Below are 18,826 nucleotides of genomic sequence, written 5' to 3' on the forward strand. Positions count from 1 at the left end.
CTCAGGATGTCCGTCCCCTCGCCAAGTGCTGTAAGGATGCGGTGGGGAACTTGAGGACTCTTGAGCAGCCAAAATAACACCCAGGCATGAGGCATCTCCCATAGGGACCAAAACCTTCCAGGAATTAAAACTCAGTGCATGGACCATTTGCTTTCCAGGAGGATGCTGGGGCCCGCTCAACTCTCGGGTTGGTTGTGCCTTTGCCTGCTGGTAGGTCCACCACATGCAGCAACTGCAGCAAATATTTAAGCCACAGTCTTAATAGGAAGTCTTGTTCCTTCCATTGCAAAGGCAACCAAACTGGACATTTATTTTGAGAAAAAAAACCCACAAAAAAACTGTTTCATGTCCGGCACCGTCAATGAAGTTTTCTGTGTAGAACAGCTCACGTGTCCTTGCTTCTCCCTTTCAGTTCTGCTTCTCAGATCATCACGCCATGCCCTTGAAGAGGGCGAAACGGGAAGCCATGTCCCAAGTGGGGGTTTTTTATTTTAAGAGTTTGTCTCTTTCTGTATAAAAGCAACTGCTTTTTTTTTCTGGAAAAGACTAGAATTACAGAAACAAAGCGAAATTTAGACACAAGTTTTCTCTTCCTCCACATATGCAAAAACCCTCACCAGTGCTTGAGGTTTCTACTCAGCTAAACCGAATGTGATGGTAACATTTTACAGGAAGATTTTGGAGCTATCCCTGATATTATTACTCCTTGATTTATGGATGACAGGTTATTCTGTGCTGCTTGCTGGGAGATGACTGAACCATGACTTATTGGAGGCTTTGCTGGGAGCACTCCCACAGAGGGACTCCATCTTCAAATGGGGATGACTCCCACGTTTTTCTTCCCACCTGATCCATCAGGAAACCCCTTGCATCCCCTCTTTTGCAAGCAGAGAAGGGCTCAGAGCTCTGGCAAACCCACTCTGGGCTTGCTATGGGCTTTGCTTTGGGTTATGGGCAACATTAGCCCTAGAGGAGCAAGCATTAGGAGGCTGGAACCAGCTCGGTGCCCAGGATAAGGAGGGGGACAGGAACAGCTTCCCAGGATGGGCTCAGTTTTTGCAGGGACATGGTCCTCATGCAATGATGCTGGGAGCAGCATTATCCTTGGCAGCATCTCCTAAACAAACCTTAGAGCAGAGCCAGTGCCCAGACATTTTGTACAAACACAGGGGTGAAACAGTAACAAGGAAAATACAATCCTGGGGGGTCCTGGCCATCACTTGTCTGGGTTTGGGCAAAACCAGGCACGGTTGCTGCACCTTCTCTTTTGATGTGATGGCTTACACGTGCTTGGGGTTCGGGGTGCTGCAGGGAGGGAGGGTGATATTTGGGTGCCTGCTGGCACAGGAGCATGGCGAGGAGATGCTCATGGATGCACAGGAGATGCTGTATCAAGTGCAGGTGGATTCTTGGGGGGGGTTGTAAGACCATCCTGAGCAAGGAGGCCTGTGCCCATCACTGCTGGGAGCAGGAGGGTGGACCAGGGAGCTTCTGGGACAATGCTGTGCTGATCCTGATCTGTGCCTCAGTTTCCCCAGTTGCACAGAAGAGTGAATGGCCAGCTTTCCTCTAACCCCTAGAAAATACTCCAGGACCCTCAAATGGATGGTTGTACCCTATGTCTGCTATGTGTAACCTCCTGCATCAGCAGACAGGGCCCTCCTGCCCTCAGCCCACCTGTCCTGCGCCACCCGCAACGCCCGAGACCTGCCCAAGCCAAAAATGTTCAAGCAGGTCCGTCCCGTTGGGGATGTGTTGCAAAACCAAGGCAGCAGTGAAGTTCTGCACATCGGTGGGGAGGGAGGAGGGGAATCTGACGGCAAACAAGATCAGCTCGTTCCCCTTGTGCCTGCATGTGCCAGCAGGCAGCGCGGGCAGCACTGCAGGCAGGGAGCGCAGGCAGCAGCGGGTGGCTCCACCTCTGACACCACTCCGGCGTGTTGTGCGTTACCCTTTTTGCAGGGCATCAGCTAGTATGTTTTTTCAGCCTTTTTTCCTCAAATAAGGTTTGGTTTTGTTTTATTTTATTTTATTATTTTATTTTATCTTATTTTATTTTATTATTTTATTTTGTTTTACTTTATTTGACTTCATTTCATTTTACTGTACTATCTTTTCTATTTGGGTTTACTGTATTTTATGTTATTGTACTGTATTCTGTTCTATCCCAATGGATTTTTTTTTTTTTTTTTTCCCCAAGTGGACTCTGCCAGACAGCTTAGGCTCAGCACCAGGCTCAGAGAAAGGCAGACATACAGCATTTTAAACCCCTTTATTCCGACTGGGAGATGCCAGTGGCTGGGTTCCTCTCTTTCCATGCACATCAGACCAGGAGCCCTGATCTCAGCAGGGTGGCAGCTGCTCTAACATAAACTTTAGGGATAAAAGCCCAGACTAGTCTTTAGCATAAACAGAAAAAAAAAAAACCCAAACCAAAAAAACAAAAAACTTGTGAAATAGGTTTAACGTAATATATCCAGTAATCCTAGGCATTCTCATTTTGTTCCTGTTATTATCTGGCATGATCTTCTATTCTTGGACACTCAGAAAAATTTATTCAAAGGGAAACTGAACAATAACAAACATGAGATTAAAATAAAACCAGAAGAATTACAGGAATGATGGATGAGAAGCTGGTTGGGCTTCCAGGAAGGTTCAAGGAGAATATCCCCCACAGGGACGTGGCTGTGCCATAGTCCGAATGTCTGTTGGAGGGGGAGATGAAGGTGCTGCGTTGCCCTCAAAACCAACTGCAGTTGCAGCAGCTGGTGGGCTTGGACCTGTTTGGCCCCAGTTGGCTTATTTCAGCAGGGTGGCTGGAGAAAGAGCCATGGCATCTTCTCTAAAACCTTTTGTGGTGGACTCCGTCCCTGAGGCACATGGCTCTGAGCACGATGTGTTAGCAGTCCACAGGACTTGGTCTTCCAGAGGCCAAGGGGACAGGCTGAGATCAAGGGGCTGCAATTACACGTGTCATTCAATTTCTTTTTCCCAGGCACCTTGACATCTGGTTTTTAACACAGACATAAGAGGAAACACTTGTTTACTCCACTGGGATAAGAGCAGGTGCAAACAACTCTTGGCTAAGCAAGACCTTTGGGCATGACACACCTTGCAGTCCCATCTCACCTTGGCATGCCCCGACGTGCCTCTCTGCTCAGTCCCAGTGTAAGGGCTGAGCTGCATCCCACGAGGCTGATCTCCTGAACGAGTGTCCAAATGCCCCACATCTCTGGTATTTTAGAGGTACCACGTGGCCCATGAGTCAACACAGCAATGATCCCTTTCAGCCATTCCCAGGTTGGTAGTTCACAACCTCCAGAGACAGCACTTACCTCCATAGCGTTCATGTGTGCACAAGGTTTTTATGTCTGCAAACAACCAGGACAGCTCGAGGGCTTGGCTCCCACCCTGCCAGTTCCTGGACATGTTCCTCCGTTGGCTCTTCTCCCTCTTCCTTGCTCTGCCTTTCAGCAGACCGGTCCCGCTCCTCCCTCCTCTGCATGCCCATTGCTTGCCAGGCATTGCCGTAGGAGAGCTCCCAGGTATTAGAGATGTCACCAACTCACTCTTCAGGGTGTTGGGTCCGGTGTGCAGACAGGCTGATTATTTTGGGCATCTTCCAAGCACATGTCTCCAGTGAGTTGTGCACCTCCCTTATATCCCCAGAAAGTCTTTATGTATCATGCGGCGCCGGGAGAGGACAACAATGCCCATGTAGGTCCTAGGACTGTCACATAGGTCCTAGGACTGTCACATCATCCTAGGACCATTGAGTGAGGAAGACGTGTTCACACCAGCAGGCAACGTGGAATGGCTCACTGGTGTGGCAGTAATGCCTAACTGGCTGGTTTCTCCTTCTCTTCCTCCTCCTCCTCCTCAGGCAGTTCATATTGATTTGTCTTATGAATTAACTTCCCTCTTAGAGATTTGATAGAGTTGGAATTGGTACATTAAACAAACAGAAAGCAGTTTATGACTCATGTGATGGCCCTGTGCCAAGGCAAAGACAAAAGCAGAGGCCTCAGCTGAGCTTTGGGAATTGTTCAGGATTAAAATCCACATGGTCCTGGAGAAGACACTGAATGGGTCTCTTCTAAATTCAGCTGGAGCAGATGAGAAACTTCTCCCTTCCCCAGCTCTGGTGCCCAGGACCTTTGCTCCTCAAACAAAGTGGAGTCAGCAAGACATCCCTGCTATAGAGGGATGCCGCTGAGAAGAAAAACCTTGTCCCTGAGAGGCACACAGGTACCCAAGGGGCATAGACCCCTTCCCGGATTTGGGAAGGTCCCTCTCCCACACACGTCTCACCTGCTCCAGCACAGGATGATGCATCCCTGTCCTGCAGACTTCAAAAGGTCTCTATTTTTGAGCAAAACGAGTAAGAGTTGATTGTTCTTTTGGGTAGGAATGATCCAAGAAGTTTTAAATAGTAAAACTGCCCTTTTCTATAGTTATTTCCCTCTTTATTCCCGCTCTTGGCTGCTGGGCAGTTTGTAAACATTTATTAAAATCTGCTTTGACAACTCTCACAGAGCATTTCCTTTTGGCTAGCCTCTTACACATTTGTTTCCATCCAAATTCCCATACAAGGACAATGGGGAACCAAACCGCTTTCATCCCTCAGAGCCTGCCCAGAACCCTCCCGAGTGTCACAGCTGGTGATCAGGCAGGGTGAGATCGCCCCAAGGTCCTGCCTGACATGGATCCTTCACTCTAGTGGTGCTGACCACATGCTCAGGAGGGGAATTGCCTCCTGTGCCTGTTTACAAGACAAAGATCTAAAGAATGGAAAATCCCTAGCAGAAATGAGACCTCCATCACCTTGGGCCGTGGTTTCTCTTTGCATGGAGCCACTCTCGTCTCAGCTGGAGCTGCAGGAGAAGAGGAACTGAGCCAAAGCCTCTGTGAAGCTTTCCATAGCTCCAAACCAAGAGGGACAATCTCTTCTTGACCCCCACAACCTCACAGCTATTATGATCTTAAGCAGATGACCAACACTCACTAGCCAGGTCTTCAAGAGGCCTGCACCATGTCCATGTTCATCCTGCAGCGCCCATCCTGTCTGCTCCATCCTCCTTGCCATCAGTCCTGGCCACTTAGGAAAGAAAAGTGTTGGGGACTTGAGGACACTAATTCTCCTTAAATGCTCTGCCCAGCCTCCCTTGGGGCCTCCTTGTATCCTGCCTGTGGGCCCAGGACCCCCATTTCAGCTCATCCCAGGGTCATCAGTCCATGCCCCAAAGATGCCATAGGTGTCTCCAGCTCCACCGTGGCCCAGCCCTGCCTAGCCGTGGGCTCCCATGGATTGATGCTCTGGCATAGCCTCATAGCTATGAACTTGCCTGGTGCTTGGGGATTCCCCTGGCTATCGTCTCTCCAGGTCTGCCCTGCTAACCTCTCCTGGGGATGGTGGGACAGGTCCTGGCTTGAAAGTTCCCTACCCTGCCAGCCCAGAGGTGCCTCGTCGTTCCCTGCCCCTTAGAAAGCCCTGAAAAGGGAAAAGTGATATGAAACTGGGAGGAGTGGTTGATAGACCTGGCGGACATGCTGCTGTCCAGAAGGACCTGGCCAAGCTGGAGAAAGGGGCAGAGAGGAACCTCATGGAGTTCAATCAATGGAAATGGAAAGTCCTTCCCCTGGGGAGGACTAACCCCAGGCACCAGCACAGGCTGGGTGCTGAATGGCTGGAAAGAAGTTCTGCAGAGCAGGACTTGGGTGTCCTGGTGGGCTTCTGGGGTTCCCCAGCACAAGAAGGACATTAACATACTGGATTGAGTCCAGTGAAGGGCCACGAGGGTGAAAAAGGGACCGGAGCATCTTTTGTACGAGGAAAGGCTGAGAGACCTGGGACTATTCAGTCAGGAAGCCAGAAGACTTTGAGGGGATCTTACCAAATACCTGATGGGGAGGGAATAAAGAAAATAGAGCCAGGGTATGCTGCGTGGTGCCCAGTGACAGGAGAGGAGGTAACGGGCACAAACTGAAACAGAGGAAATCCTGTTTAAATGTAAGAACATGATTTTGCTGCTGTGAGGGTGGTCAAGCACTGGCACAGTTTGCCAGTTGAGGTTGTAGAGTCTCCACCCTGGAGATGCTCAAAACCCATCTTGACATGGCCCTGGGCAACCTGCTCCCAGCCACCCTACCTAAGCATGTGGTTGGACTAGATGGTCTCCAGAGGTCCCTGCCAGCCTCTGCCATTCCATGGAAGGGAAGGGAGGAGAGGACACCCTTAGGAAATCAACCCTGTCCACTTGTGTGGGAAGGTGGGAGTCTCTCCTGTACCCAGGAGGTGACGAGGAGAGTCCTTGAAGCCACAGTTTGGTGTAACGAGGATGCGCTTGTCCCAGGCTCTGTCTACTCCTTTGCAAGGTGGAGGGGCTGCTAACGCCAGCCCTTTCACGAGGCTTTCTCCCACTCACCACAATGCACATCGGGAGTGCAGGCAGGGCTGCTTTGCTCTACACAGTGGCCTTGCAAGGACGGGGTGAGCTCGTCATCCTCCTCCTCCCTCCCCAGTAAATCCCAGATGACCTCCAGACGTGCTGTGGAGGACAAGCACCATGTGTTTGTCATTAAATCAGAGATAAAAGCTCTGGCTGAAGTGGATGAACTTCTGTCCTCTGGAGCAGGTGCTCCTGCAGGATAGCAAAGTCCAGATGTTAGCACAGTCGGCAGAGACATCAGCACTCTCATGAGACAAGGGAAGGGGGCTGCTCCTGGAGAAACATCTGGGCGCAGTGGCTGCTTGACCTGCTCTGCTTGGAGATGGGCCCCTTTCCAACTGGTTTTGTGCAGCACAGGCACAGCTGAAGATGAACAACACTGGGAAGCACCTATACACCTCCTGATGGAGAGTCTGGGTAGCTACACTGGATGGACATCCATCCTAGATGTCTAATTTCAGTTTGATGAGTCCAGATGTGTTTTAAAAGGTCCAAGTCTGAATTTCGAGGCTGCTTCTATGGAGAGAAGCAGCTGCCTTCAGAGGACAGTTCATCTTGCATCCCTGGAGATGGCATCAGCTGTCTTTTGGAAGTATCCTCCTCTGATGCTAGAGACTCCTCTCACCCGCCATCGTTGATATTTACCTGCTGAAATCAGGTGGGGTGACCCCCCCCTCTGGCCCGGAGTGGGATTCAAACTTTCCCAGGTGCTCTGCCAAGCCAGGTTCACCATCCCAGCCAACTTAAAGATGTTCTCCAGGCTGTGAAAAACATCAGCCTTGAGGCTTTTGAGAGTATTAGGTCCCAATTCCTATAACTGCTGTTCCGGAGAATGTTTGCTCAGAACACCTTGCACTCATAGAAAGTTGGATGAGGATGAAGTTGGAAGGATGGGTGTGGTGCCCAGATCTACCACATGCCTCTCATGCCTGCTTTGCTTTAGATATTTCTTCCCCAGGCACCACTTTGGCTGGTGCTGTTGATGGCAGTTATCCTCCTTGGTTGGACCAAGGTAACCCTTGAGTTAGAAGGCTGGTGACTTAAGTAAAAGGCTGAGCACAAAGAGCCAACGTCACATTTGGTTTTTGGAAAAAGCAAGTTAAATACTGGGCTGGTGGGAAGCTACTAGGTTAAGTGAAGGTTGGAGAAGGATTTGTGGCATGAAGAGGCACCGACTTTCTGTCTCACAATTGCATCTCACACCTCACCAACACCATGGATGTGAGGTAAAGAAGGGAGTGGGGCAGGGAAGTCTCCTCTGGGTGGGAGAGTCAAAGGGCTGAAGCTCAATGTTTTCAGGGAGGTGCTCAGAGGAGGCATGGTGGTCGTGAGCCACACACATCTGGGAAGAGTGCCACCAGTGGTCCTTTGAGGGGCCCCAGGGAGTTTTGGGAGATGAGGAGACCCACTGGTCACCTAGTTCCCAAAAAGCATCACTGACTAAGGCTTGGAGGGGGTCTTAGGCAAGTGCTCTAGATTTACTAGATCTCCAGAAATTACAGCTGAAATGGATGCTGGGCTGCCTGACTGCCACATCACTCTCAAAACCAGCTGGCTGCAATAAGGCTTTTACCACCCCAGACCAGGTTAACTTCAATAAGTAGTTCCCACACCTTGTCTCAGCACAGCCACCAACCCCTCCAAGGTTTCAACAGTTCACCTACTGTCCATGCTATTTCTCCACTCTCATTAGGCCAGTCCACCCTGCTTCTTGCCTCTGCTGCATCCCTCACCCTGCCTCTCCTCCCTCTGCTGCTCCTCTTCCCTCCCCCTTAGAGCTTTTTAACCCCTTAACAGAACCAGCCACAGCTGCACCGTATCTACTTCAGCCGACCCCCGCCCCTGAAGCCAGCCCACAGCTGTCTATTATCAATGATAATTAACCTGCCTTCGTTCCTCTATAATTCCTTTACACTTGACCTCAGCAGTCAAGTGGGCTGAGTGGATCCTATGTACAGCGGGATGTCCAAGCCAGGTCTTCTGCTCCAGCTCCTCACCCTTGCTGCTGCAACGAGGTCAGCTTTCTGAGGACCTTGAGCGGCTCTAATCAGCCTCTTCCTTAGCCCAAACAGTCCCATTTTCACCGGTTACTGGCTCCAGCCTGTGTTTGCCCTCCAGGGCTGCTTGGCTCAGTGCCTTTGGGGCATCTTGCACCTTTCGCCCACCATGGATAAGGGTGGAGGGCCACCGAGCCCCGCATACCCTGTGCATGTGGGCTGGAGGTCCCTTTCTTCCAGCAATACCCCTCAGCATGCCTCTCCCATCCCTCCCAGTGCATCCAGGCTGGGGCAAACTGGCTCCCAGTTTGAGAACTGAAGCTGTGATGTAGAGAAAAAATGAAAAAACAGAGGGAAAATGGGTACAACCACATATTTACCGCTCCAGACTGCCCCTCCACACCACTGCGCTCACCGAGCTGGCAAAATCAGCTGGCAAGGACTGGATGCGTTCCCAGTTTAAAAGTGCTCCCCTTTTACAAGCACAGGGAGAGTGTTTGGGGGGAGATAAGGTCTGGTACAGACACAGGGAGCCTGGCCGAGATAACGTGCAGAACAGCCATCAGCAAAGCCCCGCCAGGCTGCAAAGCATGGAAATGTTTCAGCTCTGAGAAGCCAAGTGACCCTGGACTGCACCAGAGATAGAAGAGGGACACACGCTGCCAGCCTGGGGGGCACAGATGCATCTTGTCCCTCTGCAACTGGGTCCAAAATCATGTACATTCAAACTAGATTGTTTTTTTCTGCTGCCCTTTGCATCTGTGGGGTTAAAAATGACTGTTATGAATAACTATAACTGAGCATCCACTGGCACCTTGGTCCAGGCAGGACCCAGGAGCTGATGGGAATTGGGATCACGTAGTTTAAAGAGGTTACAAAGGGTAAAAATGGTCTTTCAGCAGGGCTGGATGCTTTTCCAAGCAGGTCAGCAGCACATGTGGGACTTGCCATGCCCTGTGTGTTGGCATTGAGCACCCAGGCACAGGGACCGCAGCTCTCATAGGGGTCCTACTAATTTTGTGGTGCTTGAAGCAAAGTGCATTGCAGGAAGGAAGGGGTGTCCTCAGACCAAGTCATGAGGCTATCCCAGCAGCACAGATGGCCAAAATCCATCCATGGAGCAGAAATACCTCCCCATCCTCATCTAGAGAGATGCAAGTGCTCACTGCTCCAACCAGTGGATGCAGAAGTTCTCTATGACCTGCTTGGATGTGTTTCTCCATCTCCCTGCAGTGCCTTTGGGCTGGCTGTTCAATGTCTCCCTGTGTGTGAACATGCGCACATGGGCAGGAGAGACCAACACAGCTCTGCCTTTCCCCCTGTGGGATCCAGGCTTTGGTCCCTTCTCCAGTTCTCCACCGCACTGTGGTCGGAGGCAATGTCAAGCTCAGGGTCATTTCCCTTGGGAAATCACCCTGGCACTGGGTGTTTCCATTCCCTTGGCCTTTCCTTTGATGCTTGGATGTCAGCTGCCCCAGGTCCTTTTGCTTGGTCTGACATGCTGCAAACATATCTCTCCTCCCTCTGTTCCTCCCCATCTCTTTTGATTTCAACATTTGCATCCTGCTTGGTGTGCGCTGAGCAGGTCTAAGCATCCCTGAGGATTTGCCTGGTTCCCTTTCCCTTCAGCTCAGGAAGGATCTTGCTTGGCTTATCCATTCACCCAACACTAAGGCTTGTTTTCAAAGGACAATGCAAGCACATAATGCAACAAAGGGTCAGTTAGCGATTTCTGAATATTTGGGGACAAGGCTTGGGATTATGCAGAGCTCTTTGCTGCCTACCCCTGAATTACAGTGACCTCCCACGATTGGCAATGGTGGGAGCACTGGGGAAAATACCAGTGCCTTAGAAATAGTGCACAGAAGCACACAAACAACACAGGCAAAGCCAACTATTTGTCCTTCCACACTCCCCCGAGGAGGGTTTCCTCTGCAGAAAGCGGAGCTATCCTGGCCATAACCTGGGATGAAGGGGAAAACACGGAGGGGAAGAGAGGCTGGAGGGCAGCAGGTTGGCTGGGAAATAATAGCAGGGGCAAACAGCCAGCACCAGCATTTTGGCCAGATCCTGAACAGTGACCTCAACTCCTCCTGGTGATGTTTCCTGGGACATCAAGTCTTCTTCCTGGCTGATTTTCATGGATTATTTCAACCAAGCATTAATGTGTGTGGCTGATACCTGCCACATTTCTCGCTGCAGCCAGTGACAATTGAATTGGGACATTTCAGTGTGTTTGCGCTTGGGACATGATGCCAAAGAAGAGCAAAAAAATAGCAATGAAATATGGATCAGAAACGCCCACTGTGCCTACCAAGTTGCTTGGAAAGAATCAGAGCTGGTGCTTCACTGGCATCTCTTACAACCAGTATCCATCCACTGGGTAGAGACAAGCTGCTAGCTTTGGCGGGCTTGTCCCAGTTTGCAGACTGGGAAGTGCTGATTCCTGAAGTTTCAGCTTTCTGGCCCTCGTGAGTTCAAGGGATGCCTAGAAAATACTGGAAAAACTCTGGGATGAGAAGATAACCAACAATAGAACATGTATTAAAAGCTCTTGTATTCTTGAAGGCAAGTGTATTTGATTTTGGAGGGGGCTGATGGTGGCTTCTCTAAGGAAACGGGCACTCATCAGCGCACTGGAGCGTGCTTCTGTGCAATGAATTATGTCTGAGCCTGTTGGTCCATTTGATGACACTTGAAGGAAGGTGGAAAGCTCAGAGACGTTGATGTTCCCACCAGCAGGTGGAAGAGGAAGGCGACAGACCCTGAATGATCCATCTGTGGGGGACAAGGCAGGGAGAAACCCCTCTTAGATCTCAGAGAATCCACTTGTGATAAAGCCTTCAGCTTCTCCAGCTCCACAGGGAGCACATGAGCTGGGCATTGCTGTGAGGCATGTGGCTACCTGTTTCCCCGTTCCCCCACCAGCACAGCCAGACAGAGATCCCACAGTCCTTGTTCTCCTTCTCCTATTGCCCATGGTCTTGACTGCAAGATGCTGGACCAGGGAGCCAGGGTCTCATCCTGACTCTGCCACGCTATGCCCTCAGGCACATCACTTCAGCCCCTTTCCACGTCTGCATCTGTGATGACCTCGCTTGAGGAGCAAAGCCTGGTAAGATGTGGCCAACCAGGTCAGCCTGCCCTGGGCTTTGTGTCGCGGTGGTCCCTGTGGCTTCCCAGCCATCACAGCCCAGGCTGCCTTGTCCACAGTCAGGGGAAAGGAGCTACCTCGCAGCTGCCACAATATCAGAAACCGTTCCCTCTCCATCCTCCTTCCGTCTGCACCCGGGGGAATTTCCATTTTTGCTTTCTGTCTGAATTACATTCAAAACCTCAGGCCACACAAAACAACAGCAGAGGCAAGCTGGTGGCAGGGGATGGTATTTAGGGGAGAGAGGAGACGGCCCCGTCCTCCGATCTCCATGAAGTCAGAAAGCCAAGTGGTTAGGAAAGGGGTTCATCTCTGAGGACCCCCAAGATAACCACACGGGATTTTAATCTCTTGACGTGTGCTCAGCCAGGCAAGGAGTTACACACTGTTCTCCCTGGAAAAAGAAGACTGGCTGCACACCCGGGGCACCTGCAGTTCCCCATCACTTTTTTGCACTGAAAACAAGGTCTTTGGTGTAACTGCATGAGACAGCGCTTTAAACCCTTGTTTAATTAAATTTGCAGATTTCGAGCTTTCCTGGAGAAAAGGGCTATAACTTCTCTTAGGGATGCAGGTATACCATCAAGCCAAGTCATTTTGTAGGTCCCGGACCACTAGAAGTTGAGGATGTTTCTCCTTGGCTTTGCCCCTTCTTTGGTAGAAGCCATGCACGAGTTCCTGGTGCCGCTGCTGAGCTCTGAGCAACCAAACTGTGATGGACAGAGTCAGGGCAAGGTATTTGTTGTGCTGTGACAGTCTGACCAGCGACTCTCCAGGGCTCCAGCTGGGAAGTTAAAAAGTCCTGGCCTATGGCCAGCTGTTCTAGGCAAAGCCAGAACAAATATTCCTCTTAGACTACTTAGATTGAGGCTACGTGTTGGGAAAGTCACTGCCTGCCCGGAGTCTGCTGGCTGGAGCAGAGGTCCAGAGAGGTTGTCCCAGGAGGAGCGTGGTCAGAGGGCACCGTCATCCCTAAGCAGGGCAACAACACTGTCTCTATGGGGCAAAACTCCCAAGCCCCACACTAGAAATGTCCATGGAAATGTGTTCCTGTCTGAAGCACCCTTTGGTTCCCACCAGCTCTGGTTGTCTCAGAACCTCGTGTGTGTCAGGGACGGTCCCCCAGGATGACCAGTTCAGCCAGGCTCTCACTATCTCCACCAGCCTTACCCTGGGAAGATGGTGGTGGTGGTGAAATCCCTTGGACCCTGACCTAGACCATGATATATCTGAAAAAATGCATTTTCTGCAAGAACATTTGCTTTCAAGACAATAATTTCCTCTCTTTTATTGAGACAGTCACAAGTAGAGCTGGTCCACTGGATGTGTCTGCTACAAGATGCTCCGGGCTTTTCCTTGGGGAGGTCCACAACAGTTCAACTTCTGTAAAAGCCTTTGAAGTTCTCAGGTCCCGAAATCCCTCCTGATCAAGCCCTGAGTACGTGCTCCATCCTTAGAGAGGACAGCTGTATGGCCAGTCTATAGGGTTGACTTAGCTTGGGCATTATCTTGATGGGTCTGAGTTGGCACGGGTTAATCTCCTGCCTGGCCATGGTTAGCAAGTAATATGGATTTAGCAGAGGAGGTTTAGTGACTGTAGAGTATTTGCAGTGAAAAAAAAAGCTACTACTGCAGTGTTTAACTGCAATAAGGGAAATTATAGAGAAATAAGGAAACTGCAGAATTAAGCAGCTGAACACAAGGAGGAAATGTTTGCAGAGCGATTGGAAGTGGACCGAGGATGCAAATGCAAAGCACTAATTAAAAAAGGCTGTAAAAAGGCTCCCCAAGGCAGCCAATGCTATGCAGCAGGGAGGAAAATGTCATGAGAAAAAAAAAAAATCTCCTGTGGAAGGTCCATGCCATGTCCAAAGGGGGAGGCATAGAAGAGGTCATGAACCTGGCAAGCTGAATGCAGAAAGCCACTCGAATGTGCATGGAAGATTTTGGGGAACAACTCGCTACAAGCTGAAAAATAAGTTAACGGGAACCAAAGGCCACTGTGAAGAGCTGCAGAGCTTCATGGTATTGAATAAAACTCACTGTGTTGAATTGCATGGTGGTGAGGAGGTGTCAGCATCCCCCATGAGCTGTCCCTGTCCTGCTGTCCCACCGGCAGATGGGCTGAAGCTGTTACAAGCCCCAGAGGAGGGATGAAGATCTCCCCAGTAATTATTGAACTCCTCACGGTTGCAGAAGTCCTGTCCAGGACCCAGATTGCCATCACCAAGAGATGGAGCACGGGGGTGACAGCCATAGCAGCTCACCCTCCATCACCCACTTGGTGTCCTACCTGAAAGAGGCAGGGCGATGCGCGGAGGTGATAAAGGTGGGAATGTTTCCAAGGCAGGGTAATTTTCCGGAGATTATCAAGCACACTAACTCCACCTCTGCCTCATATATCCTGCAGCCATAAAAGCAGAGCGTGATTCAGAGCAGGTATCGCATTGCTCATTCCTTACCCCTGTCCCTTTCCCAGTAGCCTCTCCCAGCACTGGAGCACTGGGATGTATGTAAAAAAAAATATATATTTTTTTTTAAAAAACATATATATAAATAAAATGCACCACGTGTTAAAAAAAATAATTCTATATAACACATTTCACAACACATTTAAAAAGTGTCACTGCTGGTACCAGGATATCTTCAGATACCCATAGGAAATCCCCCGGTGGGTAGGATATCTCCAATGACAGCCTGAGAAATACAAAAGATGCCCTTTGCAGTGGTATTAAACCATGTCGTTAAATCTGAGATTACCTGGGGTCAGTTTGCATCGTGCCGGGTAAACATTTGCTCTTACTGTAAAAGGATTGCTTTATCTTTCCCTGCTTTTGTGGAGGCTTTATCTGCGGGGTAATGAAGCAACACAGTCTTTCTCTTGGTCTTTTCCTACTAAATCAGGTTTCTTACAGTCTTCTAACTGATTCCTCCTCCCACACAGGGTCGACGTCAAGCGTGCATCTACCAGTTTCACAATAATCCTATTAACTTGCAACCGGACAAAACCCACAAAGCTGGCCCGAGCGGCGAGGCTGGGGCAGGAGGCATTTTTCGACTGGGTGGCTGAACCAAGGTTTGGGAGGAAAACATGATACCGGTCAAAGGGAGGTCAAAGCAAATAGTTTCTGTTGTTTGGGTTCTTTTTAACCCCTGCCTATTTTGGTTTGCTTGTTTAAAAGAAAGGTGGAAGGGTGGGGTTTTTTTGTTGAAAAGTGTCTTTTTGAAGTGAAAAGTCAAGTGCTTTATATCAGAAAAGGGGGAAGGGGAACACTTCCACACCTCCCAGACAAACCACTCCATTTTGGAAGAAAAGAATAAAAATCTCCAATAATTACAACATGTTCTGGGAGTTGAGTTATTCCCCCCCTCAACTAATATCAGTCTCTGAGCAGCAGAACATCTCTTTGGGGGAAACCTTTCACTCCATCAAACCCTGGTTTGTCTGTGGTTCTCACCTGGCATGACCCAGCCTCTTTGGACACTGTTGGCTGGATCCATGCCCCTGGGCTGTGAACGTCGAGATTAATCATTTCACCGTTGCTGGCATGGCTTGGACCTGGACTCCTCCAAAACAGCTGTTTTTCAGGATGCCGACCAGTAGGTTGGTTGTGGCCACCCGTCTCAGGGTGGCAAAGGAGTAAACCTAGGGGATGTGTACCCGGAAGATGGGTCCTGGATTGTCTCATGGACCAACACAGCCATAGCCAGGAGGATCTGTGTTTGCTTATCCTGTCACCATTGCTTATCCTGGGGCCACGTTCCGTGCAGCATTTCGAGTTATCTCAAGAGGTTCCATGGGCTCCTGGAGGGACAATCTCTTCCTTGTGGGTTTGCATGGCATCGGGTAGCAGGGTCTTATGCAGGTCGTGGCCAACGTCTTTCCCAGTACAGGCATTAAATCACCCAAACCAAGCACCTGACGGGCCAAAGCAGGGAAAAGGAGAGCCCCAAAACACCATGCAACCTCATCAACCAGCTCTCCGAAGAAGGGAACCCAAAGGGGGGAAGCTCTCTTCCTCCATCTACGGGCAATCGGGAGGAAGAACAGCTGCTACAAATTAATTTTTACATCACATTTCAACCTAGTTGCCTTCTGGAGATGCTTGAGGAATTACCATAACGCGGGAGTGCTCTGCTAATTACGAAAAAAAATGGAGATGTTTTGGAGATGAGGGGGATGTTGATGCTACAGGGGTTTGTGATAAAGTGCTGCTTTTCCTCCAGGCTTTGTGCTGCAGAGAGCAGAGCCTCGCATCACCAGTCAGATGCTGAAACGCAGAGATGGGTTGCAACATCTGGGAAGTATTGCCTGGGAAGCGATGATGAATTTCTAGGAAATGATCCCAGAAAGTCTGCTCGAGGCTCAGGACACTGGGGTATTAATCACCAGCTGGAACTGGTGCCATGGGACATGAGCACTCGCTGCTGCCCACAGCCCTGGTGGGAGGCATCATCCATATGGATGCTGCTTGATCCAGGCCCACAATCCCGAAAATTTCCACCCCCCAGCACTGCTGCTGCTCCCCACCCCTGGTGTATCACCCCAGGAGCTGACCACGGAGGGGTCCCTGAGCCCAGACCACCCAGACAGGAGCCCACAGCTCATTTGCCTGATGAAGAGCAGATGGGGAGGCATCAGTGGGGAGTCTGCTCCAGGGCTTTCACTAATTCCTTGGCAAACCTCTGCGGTTTCTCGGATGCTTTTGCACAGCCACGGCACGTTGGATGGGAATTGTGGCTGGCATGAGCACGCAGATGGGTTTGGGAAAGCTGACGTTAGTGATGATGCGGTGACAGCAATGCCCACCCACCCCCTGCCCCCTGTTGGGTTATTTTTAAGTCTGAGCCCTGCAAGCTAATCCTGGGGGGAACTGGAGGGGTGAGACATTGGAGTATCAGCATCTTGCTGAGCACAGGGCCCTGATAGTGCTGCAGAGGCTCTTTAGGGACAATTTGTGTCATTTAACAACTCCCAGCTGGCCAGCTAGGCTTTCTTGATAGCCAGTGGAGGGGAAAAAGACATTTCTGGATCACGCACCCATGGACTCCCTTGAGGTAACAGCTCTGGGGGGTGTTGGATCATGTCCACGATGCTCTGATTTTGAGGCCAGCCCTGTTCCAAGCAGGGGGTTGGACCAAAGACTTCCATGGATCCCTTTACTAGATCCTGTCTGATCCCATCTTGATGGGCTCCAGGCAACCGTTCCAACAGAGGTGTCACCAATGCAGGTGGCTCTGCCAGAGTAGGCCCCCTGGTTTCCTATAGGGCTGGTAGAGGGGCATCTGGTCTCCTGTGCCCTCCACCAATGCTTGGAGGTCCACTCAGGTGGCTTACATACCACTGGAGACCTTGACCATAGGAAATGCATCCTCCTCTTGTGATCATAAGTCCTGCACAGGGGGACAAGCACATGTAGCAGGCTTTGGGGTGTCCACCCGCTCCCTGAAAGCCACAGCAATGTCCCTTTCTCCTAGCATGCAGGCTGAGGTTGAATTCTTTGCCCAAGGAGAACCAGAAGCTCTGCTAAGCAGATGTGGTCATCCCCCGAGCACCTTCCCCTTCTTGCAGCCTTTCTCCTTGGCTCTGCAAATTGCAGCATGCAGGGTCACACTGAAGTGCCAGCTGCCCCCCAGGAGTTAACAACCTGCTTTGCGGTCCCATCCCAAGGTGCTCAAGCCCGTTCGCTCATTTGGGACTAGATGGACTCGTTTAACAGGCCATGAGAACAGCTGCCGTGCTGGGGCATTGCACCCGCACCCTATTCGCAAACAGTCTGTGCTGGCACCCATGTGGCATCTCATCCTGCTGCCAGGCTGCAAAGTGCACTCAGTCATGAAGGAGGAGCAGGAGGAGACCCGCATCCAGCTGGGGTGGTGGAGCTGTTCGCCTAAGGAAGGGGTGATTCACCTAAGAAAGGTATCACATCCACTTATGTCCTAGCAGAGGAGGTGTGCAGGCATCTGCCAGTGCTTGGCTTGCACCCCATATCCTGGTGCTGGGCTGACAGCTTCACTAACGGCATTGCAAGAGTGTTCAGGGGACCAGGACAACTGGTCCAGCAGTGTGGCCATAGGTGAGGTTGGGCAGAGAGGTTCACAGCCCAGGAAAATGGCTGAGCAGGGGCATCCTTCCAAAATAAACCCATTTCAAAATGCAGAGATGGTGGCAAATCCCCATTGTGCAGGACGCGTACCAAGGTCCCTCCCAGCGTGGATCCCAAATGGTCTCCACCTCCATCCACATGCTTGGGCTTGCACTTGGGGTCATTTCCCGATGGTGGCCAGCTGGTTTCCACCCTGCTTGCCCCAGTTTTGATGAGAAAAGGATGAAAGAATGTTAAACAAGCATTGAGTCGTTACACGTGGGCAGGGATAGAGCTGGAACGGTGGGGTGGGTGGCTGGATGAAGACAAGTGGTGACCAGGCTCTTTCTTTGACCTTCAAACCGCAGGTCACAGGACAGGCTGACTCCCTGGCTGCCTTGCAAGCTGTGCCTCAGCTCATGCAAGGGGAACTTCAAAGCAAATAGAAAATATCTCCATCCCTTGGGAAGTCCCGTGGATGAAAACCAGGACCTTGCCTTTAGTGGCCACGTGCACCTGGGTGCAAATTCCAGCTTGGGGACCGGACCTAATGCTGGCACCCCGATGCTCCCACCGCTAGCCTGGGACTCTGCTCCCACCCCTCGGTGTGGTCACAGGGTGTTCCTTGGGCACTATTAGTGCTCCTGTGGGGGACCCCATTTTCCCCCAGGGTGGGCATGGGGACCCCTTGCTCCTTGCTGCCACATCCCCCTAGCACCAGCAGAGGACTCTGCTGCAGCAGGGTTCAGCCTAATTAGCTAAATGATTTCCCTATTAAAAATCAGCACAGGGTGCTGGCCTGGTTTTAGCGCTACGGGGACTGCAGTCTTCCATCCATGCATCTTCCAATCTTCCACCATCTTCCAAGGTCTCCCACTGGCCATCCCACCGGCTGAGATCTCAGCTGGAGTGCTCCCACTCCTGTCTTTGCGAGTTCAAGGGTGGCAGCTTGGTGATTTCAGGGCACCTTAGTGCTCCCCCAGGATTTGAGGGGTGGGGGGGTGGGCTGGAAATGTGATTGTGACGTTTTGCCTTCTCACGGTGGGTGGTATAAGCACAGGAGCAGTTTCTAGCAGGGGTTCTCCTGCTCTGCTGCCAGCAGTGTCAAACGGGGCTGCGAAACCCACCCAGGCGATACGG

This window comes from Falco rusticolus, chromosome 2, assembly GCF_015220075.1.
Source record: "Falco rusticolus isolate bFalRus1 chromosome 2, bFalRus1.pri, whole genome shotgun sequence".
Lineage (NCBI taxonomy): Eukaryota > Metazoa > Chordata > Aves > Falconiformes > Falconidae > Falco > Falco rusticolus.